This window comes from Bombina bombina, chromosome 1, assembly GCF_027579735.1.
Source record: "Bombina bombina isolate aBomBom1 chromosome 1, aBomBom1.pri, whole genome shotgun sequence".
Lineage (NCBI taxonomy): Eukaryota > Metazoa > Chordata > Amphibia > Anura > Bombinatoridae > Bombina > Bombina bombina.
In genome coordinates, this window is record NC_069499.1 from 286,331,768 (window position 1) to 286,344,023 (window position 12,256).

General features: G+C 42.8%; 1 protein-coding gene across 2 annotated transcripts in view; it reads left to right on the top strand.

Moving 5' to 3' along the window:
* The first annotated feature begins 1,868 nt into the window (after positions 1–1,868).
* Positions 1,869–12,256, top strand: part of STEAP3 (STEAP3 metalloreductase) — a 142,315-nt gene continuing 131,927 nt past the window's right edge. The window contains exon 1 of one of the 2 annotated variants that reach the window (XM_053698021.1): positions 1,869–2,076. The gene's annotated coding sequence lies outside the window, so the exon portion shown is untranslated. Of the gene's footprint in view, positions 2,077–2,612; positions 2,677–12,256 lie in introns of those variants that run through there. The other variant, XM_053698023.1, reaches the window with a different exon arrangement.

A 12,256-nucleotide genomic window follows, 5' to 3' on the forward strand; every position in this document is an offset into this window, starting at 1 on the left:
TCTGCCTGTCTCTCACACACCTACACACACAGACCCCAGCTCACCCTATTTGCCTGTCTCTCACACACCTACACACACAGACCCCAGCTCACCCTTCCTGCCTCTCCCTCTCACACACACAGTCCCCTGCTCATCCTACCTGCCGTAAACACACACACACACACACACAGACCCCAGCTCACCCTATCTGCCTGTCTCTCACACACCTACACACACAGACCCCAGCTCACCCTATCTGCCTGTCTCTCACACACCTACACACATAGCCCCCAGCTCACCCTATCTGCCTGTCTCTCACACACCTACACACATAGCCCCCAGCTCACCCTATCTGCCTGTCTCTCACACACCTACACACACAGACCCCAGCTCACCCTATCTGCCTGTCTCTCACACACCTACACACACAGACCCCAGCTCACCCTATCTGCCTGTCTCTCACACACCTACACACACAGACCCCAGCTCACCCTATCTGCCTGTCTCTCACACACCTACACACATAGCCCCCAGCTCACCCTAGCTGCTCCTCTTAAACAAACAGCCCCTGTTCACCCTACCTGCCTCAAACTCTCACACACACAGCCCCTTGCTCACCATACCTGCCCTACACACACAGACATCATCACACAATCCCCAGATCACCCTATCTGCACCTCTCACACAAATAGTAAGGGCAGTGACAGTTAGCATCCCATTTCACTTAGGGCTATTTTTAAGTTTAGAATCATTGTTATTATTATTAATAATAATATGCACTAGAGTGTCCCTTTAATCCATATTTTGTATGTCACTAAAAGCCAAGGAGTTAAGGACTGTATTTTGTGAGTTACCGTCAGTTACATACCTGCTGCAATAGGGTGGCCAATGCCAGCAGGTCATATAATGACACTAAGGTGTATTATTAGTAACCACTAGCAATGTTATGGAATTTTTTTATTTTTTTTTTTTGGGGGGGGGGGGGGGGGGTTGCAAGTAGCTGATCTTGCCTAGGGCGCAAAATAATCTAGCACAGGCCCTGTATATATATATATATATATATTGCGGGTAAAGTCAGATATTGGGTAAAACTAGGATTACCAGGGTAGAACGGACATTACCCCATCTTAACAATCTTTGGGTTCAAGGAAGGGGGCGAAGCCCCACTTGTAAACTTCATTCCCCAAGGTTCACTCGGGGTGGATGCCAGAGGATCGCTGAGGCACCCCCCAAGCCGAGGCAAAATAAATAGTGTAGATGGGGAAATTACAGTACATCGGGCTTTACCCACAGCTGCATAGGTAATGTCCGTTTTACCCGGGTAATGATCCTAGGATTACCCGGATTTCTTACTTTACCTGTGACATATACATAACATTTGGGACACAAAGGTGCAAAAGCATTTTATTGAAGTTCCAGGGACTTTAGTACCCTCCCTCAGAAACATTGTTAACAAACTGGTGGTGTATAAAATGAAATACTTCTGTGTACAGGAGAGCATATGGATCCTATATTACAAGCAAACTATTAAAATATAAATTACACACACTTCTTTGCAGTCGTTAGCAGGCTCTGGAGATTAACACAGAACAAAAATCACTAATAAGCAGCTCCATCCTCTTAAACTCCAATTATCTGACACACAGCACCACAAAACGTAAATGCTATTAACACTATGGCTTCCAAAAAACAAAACAAAAAACAAGCCATTGTAAAGCAACATGCTGCAGTCCTCTCTGGTAGCCAAGGGGCTAAAGAGCATTTCAGCTTGGAGCACATGAATGGATATCAGCTGTTAAACCAGTTTGTTTAAATAAAATCTCTCTGCACAGCACCGGGTGATCTGGAGAGAATATCTAACCGGCTGTCGGTGTTTGTGTCATGTGACTGAGCATGTGTAGCACCAGAGGGGTTATGTGCTAATTGATAAAGTTATTGCCAGTCACCACATTATAGTTACAACCCATAGAGATAGAGACCGAGTTGTAGTGTGTACAGTACTAGAGATGTTCTGACTGGGACACTTTATATTAAAACACCAGCTCCGCCTCCGGTCTCTATTTCCGGTGTTTGGAAGAGTGGAACACAAAGAAACAGGTGAGGAAGGAGAGTTAGTGCTGAAATCAGGTTGAGCCCTGATAGGTTAATGCTATCCCCCTCCCTCGGGTTATAGTACGGTCTCTGCTATAGTCTGTAGAACTTTTTTTATCCTGTGTATTTATTTATTAGTGTGTCCTACAGCAACAGCACTACACTTTGCAAGCCATGTGACACTGACTACTATGTCCTGGTGTCCTTACTGTATAACAACCAGCTCTTTATTTTTTCTTTATCTTAGAAACAAGGTGTAGTTTATGTTTTTCAGTGTGTTCTTTTAATCAGAATTGCTGTTTTTACAATTTATTGTACTTCAAAATATATTTTCTTAGAAAATAGTTTTCTATCAATGTAAAATCATTTACTGCTGATATCTAACGATGTGCTCCAGTTTGAAATGCACTTTAGCCCCTTGGCTACTAGATAGAGTTGCAGCTTTTTTTTGGCAGCTACAAGGTTAACTATGTTTTGTAGGAATGGCTGTGTCAAATAGCTGGATTTTAATGTGGGCAGGGCAGTACTGTGCTTCCTGCTCTGTGAGACTGCATCCATGTGATTTACTGATCTTCAGTGTCTGCTAAGGACTTGTGCTGATTAGAAGTGAGTTTTTCAAGATCTTTTTGTTAAGGAAAACAAATAAAGTTTGGTTTTAATATAGGAACCACGTACACTGCTGTACACATGAGCATTTAATGTTATTATTAGTTTGTTTAATGTTTCTTCCTATACTTTAAACTTAGATGTTTAGAGAGATAGTACACTTGTATTTGTAACCAAAATGTCATGTTGTCACCTTTTAATAAATAAAGCTTGTTGAAAATATGTGTTTAAAGGAATTTAAAACGCAAACATTTTTCTTTTGTGATTCAGACAATGACAAAAGAAAACTGCTGGCAATTGATTAGTGTGTGTATATACAGTATACAACAGAAGTGAGTACACTCCAGTGCAATATCACTTAAATGTCAAATGATTTAAAATTGTATAACCTAACAGTAATTGCATTTTGTCTAAGTTTTACAATAGGGTATTTGCTCTTATGTAAAATTAAAAACTAACAGTTTAGCTTTACTACATTAAAAACTAGTCCTAAAGCCCGTTCACACGGGCCATTTTTTGCAGTACAGCGGTCCCACCTCTTGCGCTCTCTCCCTCCCCCTCTCTTTTGCTCTCTCCCCCCCCTCTCTTTTGAGCTTTCTCTCTCTCCCCCCATCTCTTTTGCGCGCTCTCTCTCTCCCCCCATCTCTTTTGCGCGCTCTCTCTCTCCCCCCATCTCTTTTGCACGCTTTCTCTCTCCTCCCCCATCTCTTTTGCGCGCTCTCTCTCTCCCCCCCATCTCTTTTGCGCGCTCTCTCTCTCCCCCCCATCTCTTTTGCGCGCTCTCTCTCCCCCATCTCTTTTGCGCGCTCTCTCCCACCCTTTCTTTTGCGCTCTATCTCTCTCCCATCTTCCATATATCGCGTGACCGTGCCCTGCCACGCCCCCGGTCACGCCTGGCCATGCCCACTTCTGCCGCGGCGCAGATCTTCAGCTAGGGACTCAAAGGTCAGGTGTGTTTGTCCTCGTGCTGTCTCTACTGCACATGACAGCTTCGGACAAACACACTTGGCCTTTTATTATATAGGATACCGGCCCCAAAGCAGGAAATCGATGCAACAAAAGTCAGTGCACCTTTCATTACTGAGATTCAAATCTTTTATTTTTTTCAATACTTTGCATGCCCACCTTTATTTTTTATGACAGACTCAATCCTTCTTGGCATGGAGGAAACCAGTGTCGTACAAATTTCTGGGGAGATGTTCTGCCCTTCTTCAGAGATAAAAAATTTTTTGTTAACCTGCTCTCTGCTGGAGGGGTTGTGTTGCTCTACCATTCTCTTTAAAATACCCCAAAGGTGTTCTACTGGATTCAAGTCAGGTGACATACTTGGCCAGGTCATAGTTTTCACTTGTTTCTCCTTTAGAAACTCCTTTGTGATTTTGGCAGTGTGCTTTGGATCGTTATCATGCATGAATATTCGTCCTCTGCTAAACTTCTGGAGACTGGGAGTCATCTTGCCAATATTTTGGTATATTGCAGGCATTTAATGGTGCCATCTATAAATGTCATCTCCCCAACACCTTTTGCAGTCATGCAGTCCCATATCGTCTCCATGATTCACTGTTGTGACTGTGCATTCACTGTAATAATGCATTCTTAGTTGAAAGCTAAATCTAGGAGGTTCATATGCTAATTTCTAAGCCCTTGAAGGCCGCCTGTGTTTCATATAGATAACACTATGCTCACGCACTTGGAGTTCCTAGGAGCCCGCACTAATTGGCTAAAATGCAAGTCTGTCAAAAGAACTGAAATAAGGGGCAGTTTGCAGAGGCTTAGATACAAGATAATCACAGTGGTAAAAAGTGTATTAATATAACTGTGTTGGTTATGCAAAACTAGGGAATGGGTAATAAAGGGATTATCTATCTTTTAAAACCATAAATATTGTGGTGTAGACTGTCCCTTTAAGTTCACCCTGCCCTGACCCAATGACCTAACACGACTTTGTGTCTTCTGCAAAAATAGAGGTGTTGCTATTTAATCCTTGCTCCAAGTCATTAAAAGGATACTAAACCCACATTTTTTCTTTCATGATTCAGATAGAGCATGCTATTTTAAGCAACTTTCTAATTTACTCCTATTATCTAATTTTTTTCCTTTCTCTTGGTATCTTTATTTGAAAAAAGCAGGAATGTAAGCTTAGGAGTTGGCCCATTTCTCTTGCAAGGTGTATCCAGTCTACGGATTCATCCTTTACTTGTGGGATATTCTCATTCCCTACAGGAAGTAGCAAAGAGAGCACACAGCAAAGCTGTCCATATAGCTCCCCCTCTAGCTCCACCCCTCAGTCATTCTCTTTGCTGGCTCTAGCAAGCACCCAAGAGAAATAGAAAAGAAATATGCCCAGGCGCCAACTATACGAAGGCAGGTAAATACAAGTAAAGTAAAATTAAAAACAATTTAATACATACAGTGCAAATAAAATACAAATAAACCAATATTTCATGGATCCATGATGGTTTTCACAATAAATGAAGAGAATAATTTAAAATCAGTAGAGTTTAAAAATATTGATGGTATAAAACCAAAAATAAACCTTATTATAAAAATGATGTTTCCTATGGATATTGGGATCTGACCAGGATCCTAACTGTCATGAACTCCAAGAAGTGCATATATTGCGGCCAAAAATTAATATGTGAAATATGTGAAAAATCCGTGAATAAAATCTCAAAAAATTGTGTGCATATGTCAAACGAATCAAAAAATTCAAAAAGGGAAAATATAAAAATATATAGACATTGTATAAAAAATGTGTAAAATATGTAAAAATATCTATACAAATGTGAGTAACTGTGTCCTAACAAACAACCCAGTGTGGACCAAAGATTGTGATAAGTCAATTAATAAAGTTCAATATTGAAGTCCAATAGTGAAAGTCATGTTGTAATCCTATTCCCCTTGATAGATGTAAGTATCTCCAGAAAACAATGTTGATTGTAGAAATTATCCCAAAATAAGTGAGGAAATGAGCCTAGTAATGGGCTAGTTTACAAATATGGTCCCTCCTAAAAAAACGAAAATAGAGATAGTGTAGATTGTACAAAATTATATGACAAATAGAATAAGGCTTACCAGTGTCTACGTGTTTTGGCCCGTATCAGGCCTTTCTCAAGACTCTCAAGATTTTTTTTTTCTTTCATGATTCAGATAGAGCATGCTATTTTAAGCAACTTTCTAATTTACTCCTATTATCTAATTTTTTCCTTTCTCTTGGTATCTTTATTTGAAAAAGCAGGAATGTAAGCTTAGGAGTTGGCCCATTTCTCTTGCAAGGTGTATCCAGTCCACGGATTCATCTTTTACTTGTGGGATATTCTCATTCCCTACAGGAAGTAGCAAAGAGAGCACACAGCAAAGCTGTCCATATAGCTCCCCCTCTAGCTCCACCCCTCAGTCATTCTCTTTGCTGGCTCTAAGCACTAGGGTCTCTCTCGGGAGTGTAAAGTGAATGTGGTGTTAGAATTGTAGTTTTTATTATCTTCAATCAAAAGTTTGTTATTTTAAATGGTACCGGTTTGTACTATTTACTCTCTAGCAGAAAAGTGATGAAGATTTCTGCTGAGAGGAAAATTATTTTAGCATGTTGTAACTAAAATCCACTGCTGTTCCAACACAGGACTGAGGAGTACCAGAAAACTTCAGTTGGGGGGAACAGTTTGCAGGGTGATCTGCAATAAGGTATGTTCAGTCATTTATTTCTAGACAAGACTGAGATAATGCTAGAAGAGACTGACAATATCCCCATGAGGGGAGGGCAAGCTATGTTCACAGACTTAGTAAGGAATTGAATGCTTACATAATAGGGCTAATATACTGGTTGACACTTATTCAGGGCAATCGATTGTTTGGCTAAGGAAAAATCATTTTGCAAGACACTTTGAAAGCCCTTTTGGGTTTTTTCTTGGGTTATTACCACATGGCTGTTTTTTAGTCACTTAGGAGGGATTTACTAGGCCTCACAGCTCCGGAGTAGAGTGGGAGGGGCCTAATTTCACGCCTCAGATGCGCACTTAGAATTGCAGATAAGTTCATGCTGTTTCACATTGAGGGTCCTGCTGATGTTTGATGGCCTAAAAGAAGCTATATTCCCCCAAATCTGATCCCTAAGGGCAGGTAGGGCAACAGCAAGGCTGTGGCAAGGTGCTGTAGTGATTTAACCAGGTGTTGGCTTTAGGCTGCTCCGGTTTGGGCATTAAGGTGTTAATCGTTTTGAAACTTGGGGTGCAATCTTATTAAGCTTTAGGTATATACTGTGAAAATTTCAGAAAGATTGCTGCATTTTTCACTGTTTTTGTAAAATTGTGTGCTCTTTTTATCTCTTAAAGGCACAGTAACGTTTTTTTCAAATTGTGTTTTTTATTTGATTAAAGTGATTTCCAAGCCTGTTTGTGTACTCTACTAGTCTGTTAAACATGTCTGACACTAAGGAAAATCCTTGTTCAATGTGTTTAGAAGCCATGGTGGAACCCCCTCTCAGAATGTGTCCCACTTGTACTGATATGTCTATACAGATTAAAGATCATATTGTTGCACTTAAGAATTTGGCCCAAGATGATTCTTAGACTGAAGGTAACGAGGGTAGCCCGTCTGCCTCTCCCCAAGTGTCACAACCAGTTACGCCCGCGCAAGCGACGCCTATTACCTCTAGTGCGTCTAACCCTTTTACATTACAAGACTTAGCGGCAGTCATGGATAATTCTCTTAAAGCCTTCTTATATAAACTGCCCGTGTTACCTGCAAAGCGTGATAGCTCCGTTTTAAGAACAGATTATGAGCATTCTTACGCTTTGGTAGCCGTATCCGATATACCCTCACAACGCTCTGAAGTGGGAGCGAGGGATTTGATGTCTGAGGGAGAAGTCTCTGATTCAGGAAGGGTTCCTCCCCAGACAGATTCAGATACATTGGCTTTTAAATTTAAACTAGAACACCTCCGTGTTTTACTTAGGGAGGTATTAGCTACTCTGGATGACTGTGACCCTTTGGTGATCCCAGAGAAATTGTGTAAAATGGACAAGTACCTAGAGGTCCCTGTTTACACGGATGCGTTTCCGGGCCCTAAGAGGATTGCGGATATCGTTACTAGGGAGTGGGATAGGCCAGGTGTCCCTTTTGTCCCCCCTCCTGTTTTTAAGAAAATGTTCCCCATATCTGACCCCATGCGGGACTCATGGCAGACGGTCCCTAAGGTGGAGGGGGCTGTTTCTACAATAGCTAAACGCACAACCATACCAATTGAAGACAGTTGTGCTTTTAAAGACCCTATAGATAAAAAATTAGAGGGTTTACTTAAGAAAATTTTTGTTCAACAAGGTTTTCTTCTCCAACCTATTGCCTGCATTATTCCTGTAACTACTGCAGCTGCTTTCTGGTTTGAGGCGCTGGAAGACTCGCTCCAGATGGAGACCTCATATGAGGAAATTATGGATAGAATTAAGGCTGTAAAGCTAGCTAATTCTTTTATCACTGACGCCGCTTTCCAAATAGCTAAGTTAGCAGCGAAAAATTCAGGTTTCGCCATTTTGGCGCGCAGGGCGCTATGGCTAAAGTCCTGGTCGGCCGATGTGTCGTCTAAATCCAAGCTTTTGAACATTCCTTTCAAAGGGAAGACCCTATTCGGGCCTGAATTGAAAGAGATTATTTCAGATATCACCGGGGGAAAAGGCCATGCTCTCCCTCAGGACAAAGCCTTTAAAACAAAGAACAAAGCTAATTTTCGTTCCTTTCGCAATTTCAGGAACGGCCCCACTTCATCCTCTCCGGCTGCAAAGCAAGAGGGTAACGCTTCACAGCCCAAGGCAAACTGGAAACCTTACCAGGGCTGGAATAAGGGTAAACAGGCCAAAAAGCCTGCAGCTGCCACCAAGACAGCATGAAGGGGTAGCCCCCGATCCGGGACCGGATCTAGTAGGGGGCAGACTCTCTCTCTTCGCTCAGGCCTGGGCAAGAGATGTACACAATCCTTGGGCATTAGAGATTGTAGCCCAGGGATACCTTCTAGAATTCAAGGACTCTCCTCCAAGGGGAAGGTTCCACATTTCTCGTCTGTCTACAGATCAGACAAAGAAAGAGGCGTTTTTACGCTGTGTAGAAGATCTACATACAATGGGAGTGATCCACCCAGTTCCAATTGCAGAACAAGGACTGGGGTTTTACTCAAACCTGTTTGTGGTTCCCAAAAAAGAAGGAACTTTCAGACCAATCCTGGATCTCAAAATTCTAAACGAATTCCTCAGAGTCCCATCATTCAAGATGGAGACCATTCGGACAATCTTACCAATGATCCAGGAGGGTCAATATATGACTACCGTGGATCTAAAGCAGTGATTTTTAACCTTTCTTTTGCTGTGGCACACTTTTTTACATTAAAAAATCCTGTGGCACACCACCATCCCAAAATTAAAAAAAATCACACATTGTAGCCTAATACAGCATATATATATACACATACACACAAACACACACATACTGTATGTATTGTGCTATTATGCCATGCCTCCTATAAACTACCCCTGCACTGGGAATAAAATACAAGCAAAGTTTAAAAAATATGTCACACTGTTGTCAGTCTGCCGTGGCACACCTGAGGATCTCTCACGGCACACTAGTGTGCCACGGCACACTGGTTGAAAAACACTGATCTAAAGGATGCATATCTGCACATTCCTATCCACAAAGATCATCACCAGTTTCTCAGGTTCGCCTTTCTGGAGAAGCATTTTCAGTTTGTGGCTCTTCCTTTCGGGTTGGCCACTGCTCCCAGAATTTTCACAAAGGTGCTAGGGTCCCTCCTGGCGGTTCTAAGACCGCGGGGCATAGCAGTCGTGCCTTACCTAGACGACATCTTAATTCAGGCGTCAACTTTCCAAAGAACCAAGTCTCACACGGAGATTGTATTGGCCTTTCTGAGGTCTCACTGGTGGAAGGTGAACATCAAAAAGAGTTCTCTCTCTCTCCCCCCTCACAAGAGTTCCATTCCTAGGAACCCTGATAGGCTCGGTAGAAATGAAAATATTTCTGACGGAGGTCAGAAAGCTAAAACTCTTAACTACTTGCCGAGCTCTTTATTCCATTCCTCGGCCATCTGTGGCTCAGTGCATGGAGACAATCGGACTAATGGTTGCGGCAATGGACATAGTCCCTTTTGCTCGGATACACCTCAGACCACTGCAACTATGCATGCTCAGTGGAATGGGGATTATGCAGATTTGTCTCCTCAAATTCAGTTGGACCGGGAGACCAGAGATTCTCTTCTCTGGTGGTTGTCTCAGGATCACCTGTCTCAAGGAATATGTTTCCGCAGGCCAGAGTGGATCATTGTAACGACCGACGCCAGTCTGTTAGGCTGGGGTGCGGTCTGGGACTCCCTGAAAGCTCAGGGCTTATGGTCTCGGGAAGAAACTCTTCTCCCGATAAACATTCTAGAACTGAGGGCGATATTCAACGCTCTTCAGGTATGGCCTCAACTAGCTGCGGCCAAATTCATCAGATTTCAGTCGGACAACATCACGACTGTAGCTTACGCCAATCATCAGGGGGGAACAAAGAGTTCCCTAGCGATGACAGAAGTAACCAAAATAATCAGAGGATCACTCCTGCCATCTCTCAGCAATTCACATCCCAGGAGTAGACAACTGGGAGGCGGATTTTCTAAGTCGTCAGACTTTTCACCTGGGGGAGTGGGAACTCCACCCGGAGGCATTTGCCCAGCTGACTCAGCGTTGGGGCACTCCAGAGTTGGATCTGATGGCGTCCCGTCAGAACACCAAACTTCCTCTCTACGGGTCCAGGTCCCGGGATCCCAAGGCGGTATTGATAGATGCTCTAGCAGCGCCTTGGTCCTTCAATCTGGCTTATGTTTTTCCACCGTTTCCTCTCCTCCCGCGTCTGGTTGCCAGAATCGAGCAGGAGAAGGCTTCGGTGATTCTGATAGCGCCTGCGTGGCCACGCAGGACTTGGTATGCAGACCTAGTGAACATGTCATCTGTCCCACCATGGACATTGCCAATGAGGCAGGACCTTCTGATACAGGGTCCGTTCAAGCATCCAAATTTTGTTTCTCTACGTCTGACTGCTTGGAGATTGAACGCTTAATTCTATCAAAGCGGGGGTTCTCTGAGTCAGTTATAGATACTCTGATTCAGGCTAGAAAGCCTGTCACCAGGAAAATCTACCATAAGATATGGAGGAAATATCTTTGTTGGTGTGAATCCAAGGGTTACTCATGGAGTAAGATTAGGATTCCCAGGATATTGTCTTTTCTCCAAGAAGGATTGGAGAAAGGATTGTCAGCTAGTTACTTAAAAGGACAAATATCTGCTTTGTCTATCCTGTTACACAAGCGTCTGGTAGAAGTACCAGACGTTCAAGCGTTTGCTCAGGCTTTAGTCAGAATCAAGCCTGTCTATAAACCTGTGGCTCTGCCATGGAGTTTGAATCTAGTTCTTTCAGTTCTTCAAGGGGTTCCGTTTGAACCTTTACATTCCATAGACATTAAGTTGTTATCTTGGAAAGTTTTGTTTTTGATAGCTATCTCTTCTGCTTGAAGAGTTTCAGAATTATCTGCCTTACAGTGTGATTCACCTTACCTGGTGTTCCACGCAGATAAGGTAGTTTTGCGTACCAAGCCTGGTTTTCTTCCTAAAGTTGTTTCTAACAAGAATATTAACCAGGAAATAGTTGTTCCTTCTCTGCGTCCTAATCCATCTTCGAAGAAGGAACGTCTATTACACAATCTTGATGTAGTTCGTGCTTTAAAGTTCTATTTACAAGCAACTAAGGATTTCAGACAAACATCTTCCTTGTTTGTTATCTATTCTGGTAAGAGGAGAGGTCAGAAAGCGACTGCTACCTCTCTTTCCTTTTGGCTGAAAAGCATCATCCGTTTGGCCTATGAGACTGCTGGCCAGCAGCCTCCTGAAAGAATTACTGCTCATTCTACCAGAGCAGTGGCTTCCACATGGGCTTTCAAAAATGAGGCTTCTGTTGAACAGATTTGTAAGGCAGCGACTTGGTCTTCACTGCATACTTTTGCCAAATTTTACAAATTCAATACTTTTGCTTCTTCGGAGGCTATTTTTGGGAGAAAGGTTTTGCAAGCAGTGGTGCCTTCCGTTTAAGGTACCTGTCTTGTTCCCTCCCTTCATCCGTGTCCTAAAGCTTTGGTATTGGTATCCCACAAGTAAAGGATGAATCCGTGGACTGGATACACGTTGCAAGAGAAAACAGAATTTATGCTTACCTGATAAATTACTTTCTCTTGCGGTGTATCCAGTCCACGGCCCGCCCTGGCATTTAAGTCAGGTAAAACATTTTTTCGTTTAAACTACAGTCACCACTGCACCCTATGGTTTCTCCTTTTTCTTCCTAACCTTTGGTCGAATGAGTGGGGGGTGGAGCTAGAGGGGGAGCTATATGGACAGCTTTGCTGTGTGCTCTCTTTGCTACTTCCTGTAGGGAATGAGAATATCCCACAAGTAAAGGATGAATCCGTGGACTGGATACACCGCAAGAGAAAATAATTTATCAGGTAAGCATAAATTCTGTTTTTTGGTTCAGCACCTGGGTAGCACTTGCA